We start from the raw sequence: 25,988 nt of genomic DNA on the forward strand, positions 1-25,988 counted from the left end.
AACTGATACGGTTTCCCACTTTCATATGAAATAACTGGTGGTTATCCGTCACTGTTAATCTTTAGATGTGATACAGATGACAGATGTTTCAGTTTTGGATAATTTTTCAAAAACTGACCCTTCTCAAAAAAGACCCTTCAATACATGAGTCAAGGATGTTTTTGCTTTTTTCCTTTATTGTGGTGAGGGGTGGATTTAAGGATCAATGAAGTTCCTATTCTGTCACTAAAAAAATTTCTTGATCTCTAAAGATTAAAATAAAAATACTAACATCAGACAGCTTTCATCTTAAAAATCAGAATTTATGTGAAAGTGCTCTGTAAACAGAACTGTTAGTAAGTGGAATAAACAGTACTGTGGCCGAGAAGAATAACTTGAAGCTGAAAAGCAGTACTCACAGCAGGAACAAACAATTTGAACTCAGGCCACGTATACACACCCTCTAGTGGACTCATGCCAATGTCACTCCATTCAAGTGTTGTGCTTTCCTAAGAAGGTAATCTAGCCACTGAATTTGGGTGCAGGGTTATCGCTGGACTTTGAGCATTTGTGTAGTTTAAATAGCAAATCATTATAGCTGAATATTAATAGCTAACTACTACACAAACAACTCAAAACCAGTAATGTCATATGTCATTACCATGGCTGCTTTTATGTAACATTATCTGCTATGTTTTACCACTCAAAATATATTTAAAATATGTATTTTAAAATATATTAGAGCATATGGCTCAAGCAATCCTCCCACCTCAGCCTCCCGAGTAGCTGGGGCCACAGGCAAGCACCACCATGCTTGGCTAACTTTTAAAAATTTTTTGTAGAGACGGCATCTCACTATTTTGCCCAGGCTGGTCTTGAACTCCTGGACTTAAGCAATCTGCCCACCTCAGCCTCCTAAAATGCTGAAATTACAGGCATGAGCCACCGGGCCTGGCCACAACTCATATATTTAACTGTGAATGACACAAGTGTTGGTCTTAGAAAAATACAGGAACAATACTAAATTGGATCCATTTACAGACAGGTAAATTGACTATCCCTAAGCCAATCTATGGTCATTCCTATACTTTCCCAAAGTTCCAAAGTATGAATGTCACATGAATCTTAATTCTTCTTTGAATGTATCTATTTTTAAAATTTATACCAGCATAGTTAAAACCCTCTTTGAAAGACACTGGTTCTAAAGAGACCCAAATATGAGCAGCTAAGCTACTATAGATGCCATAATATAAGCAGATATACCTAGCTCTTCAACTCTTATGAAAGAAAGAACATCAAGTGACGTAATTTTCTTTTTTTGAGATGGAGTCTTGCTCTGTCGCTCAGGCTGAAGTGCAGTGACATGATCTCGACTCACTGCAACCTCTGCCTCACGGGTTGAAGAGAGTCTCCTGCCTCAGCCTCCCAAGTAGCTGGGACTACAGGCACCCGCCACCACGCCTGACTAATGTTTGCATTTTTAGTAGAAATGGGGTTTCACTATATTAGCCAGGCTGGTCTCGAACTCCTGACCTTGTGATCTGCCCGCCTCAGCCTCCCAAAGTGCTGGGATTACAGGCATTAGCCACCATGCCCGGCCACCAAGTGATTTTCATACACACTAAACAGGATTAACAAGTGTAGGTTCAATTGTAAGGATACTTTGTAACCACTGATGAGATATGACTAGCCTCTTTAGGAAAAAAAACTGGTAAATTTTACTTTGATAAATGTAAAATTTATTTTAAGCAAAGACTGAGTACCTTATTACCATAAATCATCTTGATGCTGGTACCTAAAAAAAAAAAAAAAAAAAAAAAAAGTTTAAAAGTTTTGCTTTAGAGATTCCAAAGAATAAAATATATTTAGACTTACAACAGCACTTATCTGATAAGATTCTATTTGCTTTTATTTCTTTATTCATAGAGACCTAAAAAATAAGAAAATCAACTTGTAGGTTATCAATGTTTAACAGATCTCAACATTAGAATATTCTTCATTTCACAGGAAAAGTAGCAAATTAAGATTAGAAATATTCTCATTTTGTAAAAATATCCACCTATCAAAGGAACTTCAAAACATGAAATGCAGCTATTGTAACCCCAACCAAGTATAGCTTTTTTTGTTGTTCCAACTGACCATATGTATCTATTATGGCTGAACTATAATAAAGTATATACCACCACCTCGCACCCCCCCCACCCCCGCACAAAACTGAAGAGTTGTTTAAAAAAAAAAAAAAATCCTTTTCCTTGTATTTCAACTGGTGAGCACAAATAACTATTCACATGCTAAAGGTACACATTGAAATCATATTGATTAACTGCTGGATAAGGTATACTATTTGAAAATCACTGATGCAGAAATGCGTCAGTCGAAGGCTTCTAAACTAACATGAACATGGAGGCTGGGTGTGGTGGCTCACACCTGTAATCTCAACACTTTGGGAAGCTGAGGCAGGAGGATCGCTTGAACCCAGGAGTTCAAGACCAGCCTAAGCAACATAGTGAGAGACCTTTTCTCTACAAAAAAAGAGTCAGCCAGGCGTGATGACATGCGCCTGTAGTCTCAGCTACTCAAGAGGCTGAGGTGGGAGGATATCTTGAGCCCAGGAGTTCAGGGCTGTAGTGAGCTATGATAGCACCACTACACTCCAGCTTGGGTGACAGAGCAAGATTCTGTCTCAAAGAAAGAGGAAGGGAGAAAAAAAAAAAACATGGTTTATCACCTGAACAGATCTGGAAAACTGAATCTTTGAAAATACGTAAGTGTGGGGGGACCAATTCTTTTATGAACTACAGTAGTGGGATTTTTTTTCTTAAAAGAAGTTAGGGCTTCCTCTCTATCCCAGTTTAACCACAACAATTTAATAAAACTAGTACTGTAGTTCAAAACAGGACATTAGTTTATAAGCTAATAGATTTCAATCTAGCTTTGTCATTTAGTAATTGTGTGACTTGGGCAAGTGACTTAATTTTCTCATCTATAAAATAAGGATTATGTACCATTTTAAATGGCAACAAAACTGGGATTATTCAGATAGAAATCTAAATTTGTCCAAGGTTGTAATGTTGGAAAATTATTAAATGAGAAAAAGAAAAACAGGAAGTGTTATCAGAAAAGACTGTACTGCTAAGATATCACTTCTCTCCAAAATCATTTATTAGATTCGATGTAAACTTAGTCAAATTCCCAAGAGGCTTTTTGGGGGAAAGTGGTAGAAATCAATAAGCTGTTTCTAAAATTTATGTGGGAAAAGTAAAGGAATTAGAAGAGCCAAAACAATTTTGAAAAGCACAAGTTAGAAGACCCACACTACCTGATTTCAAGACTAAATATAAAGTTCATGATGTAGACATAATATAGAATGGAGTTTAAAAATAGACCCACAAATACAGTCAACTGACAAAAGTAAAAGAGCAAATTACTAGAAAAAGGATAGTGTTTTTTCAACAAATGGTGCTGGAACAACTGAACATTCATATGCAGGAAGAAAAAAAACCCCAAACAAAAACCTCAAACCATATCTTATACTACCTATATATAAAAAGTAGCTCAAAAGTGATCATAGACCAAAATGTACCTCAACCTATAAAGCTTCAAAGAAAACAGAAGACATGTGTGAGACTAGTTTAAGAAAGAGTTCTCAGATACTACACCAAAAGCATGATCCATAAAAGAAAAACAATTGACAAGCCTTATCAAAATTAAAAGCAGCTGTTCTCCTTCCTAAAAACACTATTAAGGGACTGACAAGACAGGAAAAACTCTGGGGGAAAATATTTGCAAATCACATGTCTGACAAAGGACTTGTGTCCAGAATATATGAAGAACTCTCGAAATTGAACAATATGAAAACTCAACTTTTAAAAATGGGCAAAACAATAGGACAATTTACTAAAGAAGACACACGAATGACAAATATGTAAGAAAAGATATTCATTAGGAAAATGCAAAATAAAATCACAATGAGATACCACTCTACATCTATTAGAATGTGTACAATTAAAACTATACATTCTGACCACACTAGCATTGGTGAGTACGTAGACTAATGGATGCTTTATTGCTCGCAGGAAAGGAAAATGGTACAGATGCTTTGGAAAACAGTTTAGCGGCTTATGAAGTTTAACACTTAGCATATAACCCAGCACTCCTATTTCTAGGTGTTCACCTAAGTGAAATGAAAACTTCAGCTACGTGACTCATGCATACTATATGATTCCAATTGCATGACATTTTTGAAAAGGCCAAACTATATGATCAGAAAAACACAGCAGTGGTTCTCAGGATGGGGGTGGGCGGGGTTGAGCATGGTAAGAAGTTGTTAAATTAGCACAAAACACCTTCCTGTAGTGATGGAAATGTTCTGTATCTTGATTGTATTTAGCTGTAAGACTGTTTAAATTTGTTAATATTAATGGAATGATACGTATAAAGAGTAAATTTTACTGTATTATATCACAATAAACCAAGACTTAAGAAAAACTGCCTAGTATATAGAAAATGTTGAAACGCATGTTATCCTTCACTTCAGTTGAGCATCTGCACACCACACTAGCATGTGTGCCACCTGGGATCCTTTTTATTACACTGCAATAATCACACTGGCTAAACCTATTCTTTAAACTTGTAACACTACCTAATTTTAACAGTTTGAGGAAAGCATTCCATTTTAATCCAAAAAATATACCTCTTCCCCCCGCCCCCCCAAAAAGAATTTTGCTCTTGTTGCCCAGGCTGGAGTGCAGTGGCATGATCTTGGCTTACTGCAGTTTCGGCCTCCTGGGTTCAAGCGATTCTCCTGCCTCAGTCTCCCGAGTAGCTGGGATTACAGGTGCTAATTTTTCTATTTTTACTAGAGACGGGGTTTCATCATGTTGGCTAGGCTAGTCTCGAACTCTGACCTTGTGATCTGCTCGCCTCGACCTCCCAAAGTGCTGGGGAGCCACCGCGCCTGGTCTTTTTTTTTTTTTTTTTTTTTGAGACGGAGTTTCACTGTTGTTGCCCAGGCTGGAGTGCAATGACACAATCTCAGCTCACTGCAACCTCTGCCTCCCGGGTTCAAGCAATCTCCCGCCTCAGCCTCCAAACCAGCTGGGATTGCAGGCACGCACCACCACACTTGGCTAATTCTGTATTTTTAGTAGAGACGGGGTTTCACCATGTTGGTCAGGCTGGTTTCGAACTCCTGACTGCAGGTGATCCACCCACCTAGGCCTCCCAAAGTGCTGGGATTACAGGCATGAGCCACCGCACCCAGCATACCTCAATCATAATAAACATTAATTGCTTATTAGAACTGTTAAAGGACACACGAAATAGAAAACGTGATTCTTGCCCTTTACAAAATATTCTGAGAAGCTGTTTCCTTATAAAACCACTAAATTATATCTTACCCTCCTTTAAAGTGGGGTGAATTTTAAAGATACCTTTTCACATGTTGCTGCTTAAACTAAACCACCACCAAAAAAAAAAAAAGTAAGGAAAAAAAAACCAAAAAGACTTCAGTGTGGTGGTGTCCAACTGTGGTCCCAGCCACTCATGAGGCTGAGGTGGGAGGACTGCTTGAGCAGTGTTGCAGTGTGCTGTGAAAGTGCCTGTGAATAGCCACTACACTCCAGCCTGGACAACATAGCGAGACCTTGTTTGTATAAAGTTAAAAAAAAAAAAAAAAAAAAAAGATAAGGCCAGGCGTGGTGGCTCACGCCTGCAATGCCAGCACTTTGGGAGGCTGAGGCAGGTAGATCACGAGGTCAAGTGTTAGAAACCAACCTGACCAACAAGGTGAAACCCCGTCTCTACTAAAAATACAAAAATCAGCCAGGTGTGGAGGCAGGTACCTGTAGTCCCAGCTACTCAGGAGGCTGAGACAGAAGAACTGCTTGAATCCAAGAGGTGGAGCTTGCAGTGAGGCAAGATTGTGCCACTGCACTCCAGCCTGGGCGACAGAGTGAGACTCCATCTGAACAACAACAACAAAAATAACAAAGAGGGCAAAGAAGAAAGCCATCCATATTCCCACAACCTGGAATAACTATTTTAGGAATTTTTTTTTTTTTGCTTGCTTCCATGGTTTTTTTGTTTTGTTTTTCTTCCGGAGACAGGGTCTCACTCTGTTGCCAGGCTAGAGTACAATGGCAGGATCAAAGATCACTGCTGCCTCAACCTTCCGTGCTTAAGCTATCCTCCCACCTCAGCCTCCCAAGTAGCTCGAATCACAGGCATGTACCACCATGCCTGGCTAATTTTTAAAAATTTTTGAAGAAACATGCTCTCTCTATATTGTCCAGGCTGGTCTCAAATCCTGACAAGTGATCCTCCCACCTCGGCGTCCCAAAGTGTTGCGATTACAGGTGTGAGCCACTGCCCAGCCTCCATTGTTTTTGCAATGTATGTCCTTAAGTTATATGGTATGTTCATATGTACCTATTTACTGTCCCTCATATAAATATTAAAACATGACAAGTAAAAGTAATATTCCTTCTTTGACCACTCAACCCCTTCAAGAGGTACTCTATTAAAGTGTATCCTTCCAGTCCAGGTATCTCTTTGAAATAAATACTAGTATAATGTGATTAACATATAAAGATAGTTGATGAGCAGGATTCCTTACTCATGTATCTTGGGTTTGTCTTTGAAATGTATCATTTGGACTTACATTTCATTTCTACTACATGGAATCACAAAGTTTGGAGAGAAATTCATGTAAATAAAGAGTTGAACTGTTAAGATCCACGTGGAAATGGGAGTTAATTTTTTTTCAGGAAAAGCCAATGGGATTCAAGATTAATATAATATAAGGGAATTATTCTTAAGACAGCACTAAAGAAAATTCTGGTAATTTAGAGAAAAGGAAATGTTATAGGAAAATTACAGGTATAAAGATAATAATATATGATATTTAGTAGGTCTGACTGGTTTGAGTATCAGCAGCAACCAAGTGATAGCAGTAAAAATTCAAGGCAAATATTTGGATGCCTACGATGTATCACATCACCAAGGAAGATTAAAATTTAAAAAGTTAAGATATAGTTCTTTCCCCAGTGAGAAAAGCAGATACTAAAAATCACTGGCAAGGTCTATTAAACGTGTATACAGGCTGGGCACAGTGGCTCTCACCTGTAATCCCAACACTTTGGGAGGCCGACGTGGGCAGATCACTTGTGGTCAGCAGTTTGAGACCAGCCTGGCCAACACAGTGAAACCCCATCTCTGCTAAAAATACAAAAATTAGCCGGGCATGGTGGCGGGCGCCTGTAGTCCCAGCTACTTGGGAGGCTGAGGCAGCTGAATTGCTTGAACTCAGGAAGCAGAGGTTGCAGTGAGCCAAGATGGTGCTGCTGCACTCCAGCCTGGGTAACAGAGTGAGACCCTGTCTCAAAAAAAAAATAAAAAAGAGCTGTGTATACATATACTTGTATGTCTATACTGAACTATAAACATGTGCTTTGGGAAGGAGAAGACATAAATTCTGACAAATATGGAAGGGAATTTGGGAACATTTCCTGGACACCTAGTGGAAGACCCCTCCAATGAGTGAATTCAGGAGAAAAAGCATTATCAATAATTATGAGCAAAAAACTTCTGAGATTCCAGTAATTAAAACAAAGTAGACTATGTAAAAATATGAAGAACAGAATTTACATGATAGTGGGAATGCATGCAACAGACAACTTTCTCAAAGTGTGGTTCAAAGATCACCTAAGTCAAAATTCTACAGATTTGAATTCACCAGGTATGAAGAGGGACCCAGGAATCTGTATTTTGAATAAGTACCTGAGGTAATTCTTATTAACACTCTAAAATTTGAGAATCACTGATTTGGAAACAGGTTATTAAAAGGAGAATAGAGTAACAGAAAAGGTTACTTTTAAAGTGATGACACTTAGGGCAGGGTGTGATGGCTCACGCCTGTAATCCCAGCACTTCGGAAGGCCAAGATGATGGGTTGGTCACCTGAGGTCAGGAGTTCGAGACCAGCCTGGCCAACATGATGAAACCCCGTCTCTGCTAAAAATATAAAAATTACCCAGGCGTGGTGGCAGGCGCCTGTAATCCCAGCTACTCAGGAGGCTGAGGCAGGAGAATCACTTGAACCTGGGAGGCGGAGGTTGCAGTGAGCCGAGACCACGCCACTGCACTCCAGCCTGGGCAACAGAGCAAGACTCCAACTCAAAAAAAAAAAAAAAAAAAGAAAAAGATGACATTTAGAAAGCAAAATGGGGGAAGAAGCAGTAGGGGATGATGGGTATCTAGGAAAATTTTTTTCGTGATTGTGTAAGGAATGTAAGTCTCAGAAATAGCAGCATACATACACCTAGATGAAAAAAAGAGTGGGGGGTGGGGGGAAGGGGAGGAGGGGAGTGAAGAATCTGGCAGAAAATTTACAGGGATGGTTCCAAATATTTTAGAATTCAACATCAGCTCCCAAGGAAGACAACATACAGATGTTAGGAGAACATTTCCAACATGTTAGTGAACAAAGAGCCAGGGTGCCAATAAAGAAGAAATTCTGTAACTGTTCACTAATGGTCAGGGATTGAAAAGCATCTTTCATATTTGACTGACAGGTCAAAAAAGAGAAAATTAGCTCTGACTTAATGCAGACCAGGTCAATTTGGTCAAAGAGAATTTTATAGACGAGCTTTGGTTCTACCATTGCAAAACAATATTCCGTTACCAGCAGTATTAGTAGGATTCAGGATTACACTAAAAGCATATTCTACTCACACATTCTATTAACAACTAATTGGAATTTCATTTCATAGGATAAAAACTGACAGAAAATTCATCATTTATAACTAGATGTTCTATTTACTATTTTAGCTGCAAAAGATTCTTAAAATGGTTTTACTGCAACTTTCCCCCAAAACATATTCAACATTTACAATGTAGCCCAGTTCTAATTACCATCTAACCTTTGACCTGCCTCTTCTATAAGTGAAGCAAATGTGTCTAAATGCAGTTCTTACATATTTCTGGAATAAAAATCTACTAGAGATGAACATAGATCCTTCCTTCATAGGCAATCTAATAATTCATTCACAACCTTAAACACATTTGACATGGAAAGCCTAAAGGCAAGCCACAAAGTAGGCAAGTCATACACTAAATAGTTCTGACACCGAAAGGTTTCTCTTGCTTCCTGGCAACCCTCTCTTTCATGATAAGCAGCCAAATGAATCTTTCTGACAAATGACATCATATGTAGACAAGACATGCCATTCTCCCCCACCACCCGCTCTAGATATCTGGACGGCTTCCAAACTGAATTTCAGAAGCTAGCCTAGCATAAAATCCATTCCTTTCCCTAAATGGAAATCTGACAAAACAGGAAGTACACAGCAGCACATACAAGCAAGTTTTGTGGCTTAAGTATTTACTGGTAACAGACTAGTTCTTCCTGACTAATAAAATGCAGAACTTCAAATTTGAGAGGAAAACAGCAAGTCTGCCTTGGGTTACCACGGCCTCGGCAATTCTAAGGCCTTAAAAGCAGTATCACGTGATACACAGAGGAATAAGAAACAAGAAAGTGGTGCTTTTTTTTTTGGTTATGTTCCTCCATACAAAAAAAAAATTCCCCTCCCTGTCCCATCTGACCAAGATCTAGGCCACCAAAATTATACAAACACTGGAAGAAGCTTTATGATTGCATATATAGACTAAGAAACTAAGATTTTTTTGAGAAACAGTAGGAATTCTGGTTTGATTTGAGGGAAATAATTGGGGATTTATTTTTATTTTTTTGCTTGCCATAGGATTTGAGGTAACCCTAAATGTAAATAAATACAAATCCCTAAGATCCCTAAGTGGGCTATTTGAACTGGTAGACTCAGTAACATATTAAACGTATCAAACACGCCAACAGAAAGAAAAAAAAAAAAAGACCATGAATTCATCCTCCATGCCTTTTTTCCCACTCAACCCACTGCTGTTAGAAATTTTTCAGGTAATGATTAATTTGTATCCAACTTTTAAGCTATTACACATAAGTGCAGTAGTATATCTAAGTGTCCAGCAAATCTTAAAGTACCAAACAAATTTAAAACGTTATTATCTAGTTGATTCCTCACCCTGTCCAAAGCAGGTTGAGACAGACCTACAGTAAAGTCATGAAACCACTTCTGTGGATCACATCAGACTTTTTTTTTTTTTTTTTTCTGAGATGGCGTCTTGCTCCGTACCCAGGCTGGAGTGCAGTGGCATGATCTCGGCTCACTGCAACCTCCACATCCCGGGTTCAAGCGATTCTTCTGCCTCAGCCTCCCAAGTGGCTGGGACTACACATGCGCGCCACCACGCCCGGCTAACTTTTGTATTTTTAGTAGAGACGGAGTTTCACCATATTGGCCAGGTTGCTCTCGAACTTCTGACCTTATGATCCACCCGTCTTGGCCTCCCAAAATGCTGGGATTACAGGCGTGAGCCACCGCACCCGGCCCCACATCTGACTTTTTATACAAATGAACTACAGAAGAAAATATTGAATCACACTGTAGTACTTTTGTGTGTGGGCAGCATAGACACATATATAAAACTGAAATGTCACTATAATGACATTAATGAAATGTCACCATAATGAAATTAATCAGTGTGGCTATTACTTGAAATATCTGTTTTACCAACCAATGAAAGCAATCAGAACTCTTGTTAAATAAAACAGTGAGATAGAGGGGGCATTAAAGTTTCTGTCAGAATTTGATTCCAGGAACATCAGCCAGTTCCTCAAATGCTAAAATTATCAAGTAAATGTCTAAGACTTCTGATTCTGAGTTTATTAAAAAAAAGTTAACCTTGCAAGGAACAGGTGGATATTAGAAGCTTAGAATTCTTGTTTTAAAAATATGGTGCTAGACTGCAACCCTAAAATACTAAGAGCTATAAATACCTAGCCCAATGACCCTCATTCTCTAAAAGCAAAAACAGTGGTGTATCCCAGGTCACAGCCAATGAGTAACAGGCTTATGAGTAGAACACATAACATCCAGTTTTCAAATCCAGTGTTTCAGTATTAGAGTGCTTATTCAATCCAATGTCCTGTTGAATTACTGTAAAAATTCTGAGAATTTTGGAGCTAAGTGCACACAACTACTGCTTTAACTCCATGAAGGCCTACTATGAGCCTGATATTTTAACTTATCTCCCCAATTCCTGCCATTCTCATTTCGTCCAAATCATGATGCCACGCCCATAGCAATACCACAGCAAGCAAGGCTCAAGTGGTCTTCATGAAATATCTCATCCAGTTCCTATTCTCAGGCTATACCCAGTTTCACACCTAAAGGCATTATGGTATTGTAATTAAAAAAGAAAAGTACTTGGAGGGTGAGACTATGGATTCAACAATTTATTGAGCCACATGGCTTATCTATCCCACTATTGGCAGGTGACGAACCCTTAGCCCTGGATGAACTTTTCCCAAATTTGTACCACTGATAATTATTAGGAAGATCTGTGAAAAATGAGGTAACAACAAGCAGAAAAACCATTCTCTGGTGGTTATTTAGAGATACAATCTTTTTTTAAAAAAGTGATTTCATTTTAAGTGACTGGCCAGGACATTCTTGAATGTACAAACACTGACAAAACACATTTTTACTGGCATGCATTTGTCCATTAAACATAATCTTTTAGCTTGCGATACCTTTTATAAATTTTCATTACACAAATGAATGCCTACTAAGTCCCAAGGCCTATGATAGGTTCTAAACCTACAAAGAAGAAAAAGGTACAGTTTTCTGCCTGTAAAGATTGCATAACACAGTAAAAGAGACATATGTAAATAAAAGGCTAAAGTGCAATACAAAAAGTGTTAAAGAATCATGTAAGAGGAAACATATGAAATTCACATGATGATTACCTATATAGTTCTACCTACTGAACTATCAGAAAACTTCACTTAAAAAGGTAGCATTTGAATACAGGGAGATAGGATAACATTCAAATTGGTGAGAACAGTATGAACATAAGTAAATGAGAAAACATATGGCTTGTACAAGAGAACCATGATAGTTGAATGTGACTGCAGCATATGATGCTTGAAGTAGTAAAAAATAAGGTTGGAGAGAGGTGGATATGACCTTTAGTAGGGTCTCACAATCAAGACAAGAGGGTGTAGATGCTTAATTTCTGTATATCAATGCAATAAACGTATACATTTAAAACTCTCTTGGAATGATATGCACGTAAGAGTATTACATATGTTACCACCACCACCACCACCTCATACCCAAGTACTTCCCAAACACTTGACACCATTCTAAGCATTTTACATGTATTTACCATGTAATACTAATTCCAACCTTGTCAGGTCAGTTCTATTATTATCCCCATGTTACAGATGAGGCAAGGAGAATAAGAAATTTGCTCTAAATCACCCCTCCTCACAAAAATCCTGGCTATACCTACACATTCTAAAGCTGGAAGTACGTTCTTTGCCAACCCGGCATAATTTTTAAAGCTATCATTCTTATGGGGGCACAGGAAAAACCTACAAAGTAACCTAAATGACTTAAGAATCCTTAAAAAAATAAAAGGTGTCAAGTGAGAGCCAGACAGGCACTGGGTGACTCTGTGCCTCGCTGAGGAAAAATAACTAAACACGGGTAAAGGAGATCCTAAGAAGCCAAGAGACAAAATGTCATCATACGCATTTTTTGTGCAAACCTGTCGGGAGGAGCATAAGCATCACCACCCAGATGCTTCAGTAAACTTCTCAAACAGTTTTCTAAGAAGTGCTCAGGGAAGTGGAAGACCATGTCTGCTAAAGAGAAAGGAAAATTTGAAAATATGGCAAAGGCGGACGAGGTCCATTATGAAAGAGAAATGAAAACCTATATTCCTCCTAAACAGGAGACAAAAAAGAAGTTCAAGGATCCCAATGCACCCAAGCAGGCCTCCCTTCAGCCTGAGTATTGCCCAAAAATCAAATGGAGAACATCCTGGCCTGTCCACTGATTATGCTGCAAAGAAACTGGGAGAGATGCAGACTAACACTGCTGCAGATGACAAACGGCCTTATGAAAAGAAGGCTGCAAAGCTGAAGGAAAAATTCAGAAAGGATACTGCTGCATATCGAGCTAAAGGAAAGCCTGATGCAGCGAAAAAGGGAGATGTCAAGGCTGAAAAAAGCAAGAAAAGGAAGGATGAGGAAGATGACGAGGATGAGGAGGAGGAAGAGGATGAGGAGGAAGATGAAGATGACGACGATAATGAATACGCTGATTATGAATACGCTGGTTTTAGCGGTTTTGTCTATAAAACATTTAACTCCCCTGTACACAACTCACTCTTTTTAAAGAAAAAAAACTGAAATGTAAGGCTGTGTAAAATGTTTTAAACTGTACAGTGTCTTTTTTTGTATAGTTAACACACTACTAAATATGTCTTTAGATAGCCCTGTCCTGGTGGTATTTTCAGTAGCCACTAACCTTGCCTGGTACAGTATGGGGGTTGTAAATTGCCATGGAAATTTAAAGCAGGTTCTTGTTGGTGCACAGCACAAATTAGTTATATATGGGGATGGTAGTTTTTTCATCTTCAGTCGTCTCTGATGTGGCTTATACGAAATAATTGTTCTGTTAACTGAATACCACTCTGCAATTGCAAAAAAAGAAAAGTTGCAGCTGTTTTGTTGACACTCTGAATGCTTCTATGTAAATACTTTTATTAGAAAAAAATAACAAAAGGTGTCAAAAGAGATAAAAAGTGAAGCAATAAAAACATACACATAACCACACATTCATTAAAAACTCAGAAAGTTGTAAACTGATGCACAAATGTTAGGTTTTTAAATATAGTGTTTTTTTTCCTGAATCTGAAAACAGGTATCTTTGTAACTCAAAGCTAGCACTACAATGGAAAAAATTTTAAGTACCTATTTAAATCAAATCAAAGACTGTCTTGATAAATATTAAAAAGTAGCTCAAATTTCATAAGCTCACATACCATCCCAAAAGTAAAACTCCAAAAAAGTTAGGTTTCATAAAAGCAGACTAAAAAGTGGAATCAAAAATAAAAAATATGTATATTTAATATTGTGATTGGTATGTAATTGATAAGAGACTGGCTTTTTTCTAAAACAAAATCAGGAGAGAGCAGCAAATAAAACTTTATTTTTTTGAGATGGGTCTTGCTCTGTCACCCAGGCTGGAATGCAGTGGTGCTATCTCGGCTTACTGCAACTTCCGCCTCCTGGGTTCAAGCAATTCTCCTGCCTCAGCCTCCCAAGTAGCTGGGATTACAGCTGCCTGAAACCACACCCAGCTAATTTTTGTATTTTTAGCAGAGACAGGGTTTCACCATGTTGGCCAGGCTGGTCTTGAACTCCTGACCTCAGGTGATCTGCCTGCCTCGGCCTCCCAAAGTGCTGGGATTACAGGTGTGGGCCACCACACCCGGCTTTTTTTTTTTTTTTTTGAGATGGTAGTTTCGCTCTTGTTGGTCAGGCCGGAGTACAATGGCGCAATCTTGGCTCACCGCGACCTTTGCCTCCCGGATTCAAGTGGTTCTCCTGCCTCAGCCTCCAGAGTAGCTGGGATTACATACAGGCATGTGCCACCAAGCCAGGCTAATTTTGTATTTTTAGTACGGATGGGGTTTCTCCATGTTGGTCAGGCTGGTCTCAAACTCCCAATCTCATGCCCGCCTCAGCCTCCCAAAGTGCTGTGCCTGGCCAATAAAACATTTTTTAAAAAGTCTTGGGAAAAAAGGCAGTGGAGGTGGGGTGGGAGGGTGATGATGGTGGCAGATCCACAGGAGGCTAACTGGTGAAATCCAGCTCCTTCTCCAGAGTTAGCTCAAAAGTCCACCTACTGCACGTTTTGACGTAATTATTAAAAGAAATTTCTTATACTGAACATTTTGTTGAAATAAAAATGATTTATAAAAACAAGACACTTAACACCTTTACCTGGGTTTCAGATAAAGAATCCTGGCTAAACATTCACGTTCCATAAAAATACCTGTTCCCTCTAGACATTATTTTAAAAATAAACTAAAACAGAATACACAAAAATTAGTGCACTCAGGAAGAGGGGAAAAGGAAAGATATTTCACTCTATTCCATTTGAGCCCTTTTAAAACATACATATATGAAGGGACTTCAAAAAATTTGTGGAAAAATAGAATTAAATGATAAAAAACATAAAGTTTACTTCTCTACATAAGTTCCACCAAATCAAGACACTTTTGTAAACAATAATACCAGTCATTCAGTCCATTCCTAAAGAACTGAGGGTCCTGGGAATTTAGCTATGTCACTGCAGTCTTTTAAACATTAACTGAAGAAAAATGGGTGCCCTTAAAAAAAATTGTTAAGATTAGGAATCAAAGAAGTCAGAAGGAGCCAAATCAGGACTGCAAGGTAGATGCCTCATATTTTCCCATCAAAATTCTTGCAAAACTGCCCTAGTTTGATGAAGGGCCTTGGCTGCATTGTTGGGGTAGGGTACATTTTGGTGAAGCTCTCTCAGGTGTTTTTCTGCTAAAGCTTTGGCTAATTTTTCTCAACAAAATACTCTCATAAGCAGATGTTATCGTTCTTTGGCCCTCCAGAAAGTCAACAAGCAAAATGATTTGAGCATTCCAAAAACCTGTTTTGCCTTGACCTTTGCTCTTGACCAGCCTGCTTTTGCTTTGACTGGACCACTTCCACCTCTTGGTAGCCATTGCTTTGACTGTGCTTTGTCTTCAAAAGTGTACTGGTAAAGCCATGTTCTATCTCTTGTTACAATTTTTCAAAGAAATCCTTTAGGGTCTTGATCACACTTGTTTAAATTTCCATTGAAAGCTTTGCTCTTGTCTTCAGCTGATCTGGGTGTACAGTTGTGGCGGCATCCACTGAGTGGAAAGTTTGCTCAAATTTAATTTTCCATCAAAATTGTGTAAGCTGAACCAATTGAGATGTTGGCATAAACAAGATTAACTTTTCCCTTGCAAATCGATGTGACTGGTCTGCTGCTGCAGGCTTCATCTAAAACTTTGCTTCGTCTTAAACTAGTTATGCATTTGTAAACTGCTACTGATTTCTTTGGGGCATTGTCTCCATAAACTATTGGTAAAGTATCAATGATTTCACCATTCTTCCACATCACAACTTTCACCATCAATTTGATGTTTGTCCTTGCTACAATTTTAGCAGAATGGATTTTGCCCTGATAGGGGCTCTTTGCAAACTGATGTCCTATCCTTCTTAGTGCCTCAAACTGGATCCTGTTCAAACATGTTATAACAAGTTAGTATGAACTTATTTTGGTGCAAGAAAATTTATGTTCTCACAAAACTATATTTTTTTCAATAATGAAAAACAAATCTCTCCTTAATTTGAGAATCATCTGGTTTTCCTGAACTTATTTTTTCTTAATTCAAGTTGAACTAAAGTATCAGTTACACTTAAGTCTAATAGAATGGAATTAAAAGTCACAATGTAGAAACAATGTAAGGTTTGGGACAATGCCTTGTCCCAATTAGGGAACCCACAAAGATTTTGACAAAACGAAGAATAAATGCTTACTGGACATTTCAAGCTCTAACTAGCATGTTTAGAACAGATTTCATCATCTTTACCAACCAGTGGCTTTTCTTGACTTGCCAAATCAGTGAATGGTACTGCTCGTTCCCTCTTTCTTAAATCCTGAGTATGTTTCGTTTTCTTTCTTCTTTACCTCTATAATCAGAGATCAAATGCTGTCAAGTTTTCCTCCTCTCCAAAACAATTCCTTGCTCACCTATTCCTTTCTCTCTCCAGATCCTACTCGTTTCATCTCATGCTGATACCACTTCAACAGTATCTTGTCTCCCTACTTCCAATTCCTGTGTCATTTCTTCAGTTACAATGGGTATTGTTTCTAAATAATTTTCCAACACTGTATTTTGTTTATGCTATGCCTTTCTGTGTCTTTTCAAGAACTCTCAGCAAAAGTAACTAAAATTAAAAGGGAAATCTGTATGGAAAAATATGTGCAGCAAGTTACCACTATTATATAATAAACTCAACCAATGAAGAAATAAAATATCAAGATTCTAATACATAATTAGAAATGTGAATTGACAACCTGTAAAAGAATCAGTAAGTGAAATCACAGAACAAGGTCCCATTTCACTAATTCACAACAAAAACATTACAAAGAAAAAAAGAGCTCAATATATTTTGTACCAATTAAATTAGTAAAAATGAAAATTATAGACTAATGCCACTAGCTAAATAAACTCACAGGGAGGGTGATAGTGTAAATTATAACCAGCTTGAAAAACAACACAGCAATGTTTCAGGAGTCATAAAAATGTTCATACAATGACTCTTTAAATGTACTCCTAAAAGAACAGTCCAAAAGAGAAAATACTGTATGCATGCAGAAGATAACTGAAGCACAATACTGAAGGACTATGAAACCTACATAGTCATGCAACAGAAAAATTAGAAGGATAAAAAAGCTTGATGGAATATTTTCAGACATTAAAATCATTATAGAGACTGTCCGTTACACTGAATGCTTGTTATAATGTTAAAGGAACAAAGAAAACCAAAAACTACTCTAAGACTAAAGAAAATACATACAGACAAGGAGGAAAGAAATTTTAAAAATCTCTTTAAAAGTGGCATTAAAAGTGATTTCTTTTTTCTTGTGAGACAGTCTCACTCTGTTGCCCAGGCTGGAGTGCAGTGGTGCAATCTCGGCTCACTGCACCCTCCACCTCCCAGGATCTCCTGCCTCAGCCTCCCAAGTAGCTAGGATTACAGTCATGTGCCACCACGTCAGGCTAAATTTTGTAGTTTTAGTAGAAATGAGGTTTCACCATGTTGGCCAGGCTGGTCTCGAACTCCTGGCCTCAAGCGATTTGCCCACCTTGGCCTTTCCAAAGTGCTGGGATTACAGGTGTGAGCCACCATGCATGGCTGCATTTTATTTTGTTTAGTTCCATTATAATTTGTAAAACTTGAAATAAGACAAGACAAAAATAATGGTCAATTTCTGCTTACACCCAATCTTCCAAGACCCTCTAGAACCCTGTAATACCCTCATTGGATTCTGATGTGCAGCTAACCCTAGAAACAGGGGTAGGTTGGCCACACACAATTTTCCCTACATAATCTTCAGCCAATCATCCTTTCTGAGCTGGTTTACCCTCTGTCCCAAATACATATTTCCTTGTATTCTTGCTCACAATCTTTCATCCAATTAGAATGTCTTCTCTCCTTCTAATTTTACACATTATATCTCACTATCCTTGAAAAGCCTTTAATAACCATTATAAATTTCTTTCTGCTCTTTCTAAAGCAATTTGTCTCTTTTAAAAGAACCACTAGATCTGATTGTATACAGAACTTTGACAAATCTATTATCAGGAGCCATTTAAGTCTATAAATAAGGTTATATAGATTGCTTAAATCTTTTGAAATAACTACTTAGATTCACTTTCCACATGTGTAATTACATTCTCCCTTTTATTGACCTTAAGCTTCTGCAGCATAGATCCTTGTAGGAAAGCCATTATGTAACTCATATTTGCTTGAATCCGAATCCTAAAATACGCTGTCATTCCAGTTTGAATTATACGAACCATTATCTATGACTCCATGTGGCCATAAAATCAGCAGATAAATCTGACACGGTGCCGAGTGCAGTGGCTCATCCCTGTAACCCCAGCACTTTCGGAGACGAGGCAGGTGAATCACGAGGCCAGGAGTTCGAGAGCAGCCTGGCCAATATGGTGAAACCCATCTCTATTAAAAGCACAAAAATTAGCCAGGCGTGGTGGCATGCACCTGTAGTCCCAGCTACCCAGGAGGCTGAGGTAGGAGAATCGCTTGAACCTGAGGGGCAGAGGTTGCAGTGAGCCAAGATCATGCCACTGCACTCCAGCCTGGGGGACAGAGCGATACCCCACCTCAAAAAATAAATAAATAAATAAAAATTGAATAGGGCAAAAGACAATATAGAAATTGCAAAGTCTGCTCTGGTTACAAATAAGTAAATTATGTAACTTTCCATAAAATACCTGAATCTTTAGGAAAGCTGCTACATTCAACACAGCAATCATTTCCACTTCTCAATATACACTCGTGTGTACAGAAACAATTGCACAGTTGAACAAATTCTATTTTTTTTTTTTTTGAGACGGAGTCTCACTCTTGTTGCCCAGGCTGGAGTGCACTGGCATGATCTAAGCTCACTGTAACCTCCACCTCCTGCCTCAGGAGGTGATTCTCCTGCCTCAGCCTCCCAAGTAGCTGGGGTTACAGGCATGTGTTACCACGCCCGGCTAATTTTGTATTTTTAGTGCAGACGGGGTTTCACCTTGTTGGTCAGGCTGGTCTCGAACTCCTGACATTAGGTGATCCACCCGCCTCTGCCTCCCAAAATGCTGGGATTACAGGAGTTAGCCACCATGCCCGGTTATCATTTTTCAAAAGACACACACACACACACACACACACACACACACACACACACACACACACACACACACACACACAGACACAGACACAGACACACACACACACGCAACATGACCAGTCTTGATTACCTAAGAGTAGCTAAGTAAAATTACTTACCGCAAACAGATCGCAGATCCAGGTTTTTCAAACTGGAGCATTTGCTTAATTTTCCCATAAAATCAGTCTTATTCTAAAAGACAAAAGACTTTTTAAAAATTTTGAGTATGTTATAGCTCAGATGTTCAGAATACAGACTGTTGATTAAAAAAAACCACACACACAAATTTGCTTCCTTCCTAAACACTCTCATTGATAAGACTGGTTAAAAAAAAAAAAAAATCACACACATGTTCATGGTGTTCTGTGATAAAAATATCAAGTACTTAAAACTGGAAACCACACGAATGGGTACACAAATCCGTACGAACGTGCTAACTTTGAGATTTCGATCTAAAATACCACATTGGGAAGATAATTATGTATTATCGTTCAAACTCTTATCAAAGAAATAAAACATTCTTCAATATAACCTTATGTCACAGAAACATTAAAAAGTTGATAATTATGACTCCTATTAGTTTGGGCTCATTTAACTAATAGGTTACAAAAATACAATTACCTCATAATTTCATTCATTTATACCCAAAACATCGTCTGGTAATTACTAATATTCATCTATAGTTACCATTAAGATATTATAAAATACTTAAAAAGAGATTGGAGAATAAAAAGAGGTCTGAAGAAACTAATACTCTGATACATTCTATACTTTTATTTTTAAATGGAATGCTTCTTATGTCATCCTTGCACAGAGGCCATGCTAATCTCCGTATGGTTCCAATTTTAGTAGATAAGCTGCCAAAGCGAGCATGACACATTCTTAATGGTCCTCTAAATCTATATTTTATTAGCAATTACAAATCAATTTGGTATTAAGCTAAGTATCTGGAATATTTAAAAATTTTAAGGTTAAGACAGCATCTGTGAAACATTAATTTTCAAGAAAGAATTATTGTTATGTTGAAAAAACAAGCCTGGGCAACTAACAAAACCTCATCTCTACCAAAAAAAAAAAAAAAATTTAGCCGGGCCTGATGGCACACATCTGTAGTCCCAGCTGTTCGGAAGGCATGAGTTTGAGGCTGCAATGAGCTATGATCATGCCATTGCATTCCAGCCTGGGTGACAGAGTAACATCCAGTCTCAAAAACAAAACAAACCTGAACAACAACAACAACAACAAAAACCTAAGAAAACGAAAGATGTTAAGTTGGCTTATTTCACATTTTGTGTACAAATGTGCATACAGATTTAGAAGAAGTATCCACAACAAAGCACCTATCAGGTGGGGGAACCTAACAGTGATTAAATAAAACAGTTGTTGCTTTCTGGGAAGAGAGTTTCAAATTTGGGAAGAGTCAAACAAATGCAAAGAGGCACACGTACAGGGGGTCCTATCAGGCTACAAAAGCACTGAGAGAATGAATACATACAAGAAGGGGAAACTTTAGAGAAGACTACAGGGAAACACAAAGTAGTTAAACACAACTAACTAACCATGAAAATAATTTGTTATCATTCCAAACATCACTTTTGTGTAGCAAAATGTTTCACTGTACAAATGCTCACCTAAAGTGGAAAAAAAAAAAAAATCACTCCTAGGGTCCAAGAAAAATTCTCATATATTTTATGGTATGTGTAACTTAAAGACTGTGATTATTATTTTTTTGAGACAGTTTTGCTCCTGTTGCCTAGGGTGAAGTGCAATTCCACAATCTCAGCTTACCGCAACCTCCGTCTTCCAGGTTTAAGGGATTCTCCTGCCTCAGCCTCCCAATTAGCTGGAATTACAGGCATGCGCCACCACGCCCGGCTAATTTTGTATTTTTAGTAGAGACGGGGTTTCTCCATGTTGGTCAGGCTGGTCTTGAACTCTCGACCTCAGGTGATCCACCCGCCTGGGCCTCCCAAAGTGCTGGGATTACAGGCATGAGCCACCACGCCCAGCCGATTATTTCTACTTGAAGAAAGAGAGGTCCAAGATAAAATGTTCAGAAATAAAGCTAAAGAAAGACCAGAAATTTTTTTGGGGGGCAGGGCAGTAATAAAAAGGACAACAAATAAAGTGCAGTAAGAAAAAAAAGCTTTCTGATGGACTATACAAGCATCCCTAGCCTTAAATACATAATCCATTCATATATATATACACACACACATACACATATACACATCTATATATTTGAGATGAAGTCTCACTGTCACAATCATGGTTCACTGGAGCCTTGATCTCCCGGACTCAGGTGATCATCCCACCTCAGCCTCTTGATTAGTGGGGAACACAGGTGCATGCCACCATGCTGGCTGATTTCTTGCACTGTTTGTAGAGATGAGGTTTCACCATGTTGTCCCTAACTCCTGGGCTCAAGCCATGTGCTCACCTCGGTCTCCCAAAGTGCTGGGATTATAGGCTTCAGCCACCACACCAGGCCTTCAGCCTTGTATTTCCACTTCTGGGAGTTTATTCCAAAAATAATCAGGGATGTGAAAGAAGATTTAGATGCCCAGAAATTTCAGCATCTAAAATTCATCATTTACGTTCGTGCAAAAATAAATGCGGTTTCAGACTGTGAATTTTAAATCATTATAACTAGGCTCAAACACATCTTTATTAATCAAAATAGAAACCATTACAATCAACACATTTTTAAGTTTGTTTATTCCTGCAGTGTAGAAATCCATGCTTCAGGATTCGATGAACTCTTGGAAAGCATTTTCTGCATCCTGCTAGTTGTGGAAGTGTTTTCCCCGCAAAAAGGTGTCGCAATGCTTGAAGAAGCGGTAGTCGGTTGGAGAGAGGTCAGGTGAATATGGCGGATGAGGCAAAATGTCATAGCCCAATTTGTTCAACTTTTGAAGCATTGGTTGTACAATACGCAGAAGGGCATTGTGAAGAATTGGGCCTCTTTCTGTTGACCAATGCTGACTGCAAGCGTTGCAGTTTTTGGTGCATCTCATCGATTTGCTGACCATACTTCTCAGATGTAATGGTTTCGCCGGGATTCAGAATGCTATAGTGGATCAGACCAGCAGCAGACCACGAAATAGTGACCATGACCTTTTTTTGGTGTAAGTTTGGCTTTGGGAAGTGCTTTGGAGAATCTTCTCAGTCCATCTACTGAGCTGGCCATCACCAGTTGTCGTATAAAATCCACTTTTTCTCGCACATCACAATCTGACCAAGAAATGGTTTGTCGTTGCATAAAATAAGAGAAAACGACACTTCAAAACAATGATTTTTTTTTTTCAGTCAGTCCATGAGGCACCCACTTATCGAGCTTTTTCACTTTTTAATTTGCTTCAAATGCTGAAGGACTGTAGAATGGTCCACATTGAGTTCTTCGGCAACATCTCAAGTAGCTGTAAGAGGATCAGCTTCGCTGATTGCTCTCAACTGGTAGTTATCAACTTCTGGCGACCAGCCACTACGCTCCTGATTTTCAAGACTCTCCTCCCCTTTGCAAAATTTCTTGAATCTGCCAGGCACAGCGGCTCAAGCCTGTAATCCCAGCACTTTGGGAGGCCGAGGCGGGCGGATCATGAGGTCAGGAGTTCGAGACCAGCCTGGGCCAAAATGGTGAAACTCCATCTCTACTAAAAATACAAAAATTAGCTGAGCATGGTGGTGCGTGCCTGTAATCCCAGCTACTGGGGAGGCTGAGGCAGGAGAATGGCTTGAACCCAGAAGGCAGAGGTTGCAGTGAGCCAAGATCATGCCACTGCACTCCAGCCTGAAACAGCAAGATTCCATCTCAAACAACAACAACAACAAAAAACTTCTTGAATCACCACTGCACTGTAAGTTAACAGTGCCTGAATCATATGCATTGCTGATATGGTGTCTCTGTTGTTTTACAACCCATTTTTAACTCAAAAAGGAAAACTGCTCGAATTTGCTTTTTTGTCTAACATTTTCATTGTCTAAAATACACATGAAGGTTGGGCACGTGGTTCATGCCTGTAATCCCAGCACTTTAGGAGGCCGGGACAGGCAGATCATGAGGTCAGGAGATCGAGACCATCGTGGCTAACATGGTGAAGCCCCTTCTCTATTAAAAATACAAAAAATTAGCCGGTGTGGTGGCACGCGCCTATAAGTCCCAGCTACTCGGGAGGCTGAGGCAGGAGAATTGCTTGAACGTGGGAGGCAGAGGTTGCAGTGAGCCGAGATCGTGCCACTGACTCCAGCCTGGCGACAGAGCGTGACTCTGTCTCAAAAATAAAATAAAATAAACATGAAATAAACAGCAAGTAGTAAGTCATTACCAAAAGAACAAAACAAGAAATGCCCATTAAAACTATGTATAACATAACCACATTTATTTAACAATGTAGTCCAACATCAAATGGCAAGTTCCAATAATGCAAAAACCATGATTACTTTTGCAACGACCTTCTTAGACACAATATTTTGCAAAACATGTACAAGGATATTCACTGACATATTACTACCATTATAGAAAAATAAACACGTTACATAAATTCTGGTATATTTATCCCACAAAACACTATGAAGACATAATTTTATGCTTTACAACAAAATATTTCCAATGTTCCCAATGTTTTCTATAAAGAAAAATAGATGGTAAGAAAATGAACAACACTAGAATATTTTGTAAAACAAAACCAACAGAAAAGACAAAGCCTTTTGTATAATACATAACTATAGTATAAACTGTAACTACCTTTTGGAGGAGGGAAGACATTTTTGTATTCTTCTTTGGGCTTTTTAGTAATTTCCAAATGTCCATGCATTATTTGGATTCGATAGTAACAGTTTAAACTTTGATAGTGGAATTATGGATGCTTACCCCCTAGAAAGTTCAGTAATATATTGTTTTATAAGATCTTTTAAAAAACTGCTTCACTCCTACGAGACTGCGCCACTGCACTCCAGCCTGGATGACAGAGACTCTGTCTCAAAAAACAACAACAACAACAACAACAAAACTGCTTCACTCCTAAACACTCCCATTTACAAGATCTCTTCTATATAAGCACTTTTTAAAATAGGCGGGTGGGGGGAGGAAATCACAAAAATACGCATAATGTTTTATAACAAAAACATTAGGTATATCAAAGTCCAGAAATGAGAACCACGTAAATGGGTAAACAAGTCCATAAGGATGTCCTAATTTTGGGATTTCATTCTAAAATATTACACCAGAAAGCTAATTATACAGACTCATTTGAATGTGACCAAACAAAACATCTTTCAACTACGCTTCTTCCCATTCTGGTATTCCTTTACTAATCCACAGAAAGTTTTTCCAGGTAGTCCCCCGCAATTCTAAGGATTTTTAGACAGTATGACTCACCTCAGTAATCACCGAGATGTTTTGTTTTCTTCAGCACAACTGCCAAAAAACCCAGTAACTGTTAAGTCACACAATCATTTTCTAATCATGGGCCCCACCAATATAACAGTAGGGTTTAAAACAGAGGTACTGAGAGTAACCATTAGGATCTATCCAGTGTGACTAGGTCACTCACTAGAAATGCCAACACGCATTTCACGTTTTTATGAATACTTTTGAGCAAAATTACTGTTACGAATAAAAAACTGATTCTGCTTAGTTGTTTTCTTACCAAGAAAATTTAGTCCACGTGGATTACTGACGATATGTCACATTTTAAAAATTACTCCATTCTATAAAACTAGTCAATTTATACCCCAATTCCACTATTTAAAAATGTGTCTGTTTCGTTTAACAGAATACAAGATGTTAACAGAACAAGATCAACGTCTATCTTATCGGGGACATCCTTTTACCCAAGATGTTTTCAGTCCCTGCAAAACCACTGTTTGCTTTCAAAAAGTAGCATAAGCCTCGTGCAGAGTGACACAGACGCTTGTCTAAGGTCACAGAAGCAGCGTATACGCTGGCAAATAAATTCCTCAGTATCCAGAAAGCCAGCGGTTTCTCCAGTTTCCTCACAGCTTTATCCCGTGAGGAGCACGCGGAAACCTCTACCCCTGCAGGATGTTTCTAAGAACCACTTCTTCCCTGTCTTAACTAAGAAGGTTCCCACAGCTGGTGCCAATCAGGTGGAGAACATGACAAGTCCCCGAAATGCACTTCCAAAGACAGGAAAGACTGCAGTGGGACAGAATCCAGAAAATCTCTCACATTCTCGAAAGCCCGAAAGAGAACCTCCAAGAAAGACGTTTGTCTCTCCTCCATCTCTTTCTCTCGGCGGGAGAGGAAGCCTCGCCCCCATTCATCCCGCCCCTTCTCCCCACCCCGCCGCAGGGAGAACTTTACCATGGCTGCCTACGGCTCCTTCACTTCCGGTGCCGGTGCCGCTAGGGCTGCGCCATCCCCCCAGTCAATCGGACAACCATAGCCTCCAACTGACCTTTCTGACAGCTCTGAGACTCTTCCGGCCACGACTAGGTGCTGTCCTGGAGGAAACGGTGGAGGACGGCTGCACAAAAACCAATCTACCTGATGAAAACTCCGTTCCCTTCTCGCCAGAAACATAAAATGCGATGGAGCTACGGCCA

The 25,988-nt window shown here is 38.9% G+C and overlaps 2 pseudogenes; one reads left to right on the forward strand and one right to left on the reverse strand.

Annotated features, from left to right (window-relative positions):
* Positions 1–7,638: 7,638 nt before the first annotated feature.
* Positions 7,639–22,553, forward strand: LOC129012344 (high mobility group protein B1-like; annotated as a pseudogene).
* Positions 20,199–20,294, reverse strand: LOC129013363 (U6 spliceosomal RNA; annotated as a pseudogene).
* Positions 22,554–25,988: the final 3,435 nt, after the last annotated feature.

Source organism: Pongo pygmaeus, chromosome 15, assembly GCF_028885625.2.
Source record: "Pongo pygmaeus isolate AG05252 chromosome 15, NHGRI_mPonPyg2-v2.0_pri, whole genome shotgun sequence".
NCBI classification, from domain to species: domain Eukaryota; kingdom Metazoa; phylum Chordata; class Mammalia; order Primates; family Hominidae; genus Pongo; species Pongo pygmaeus.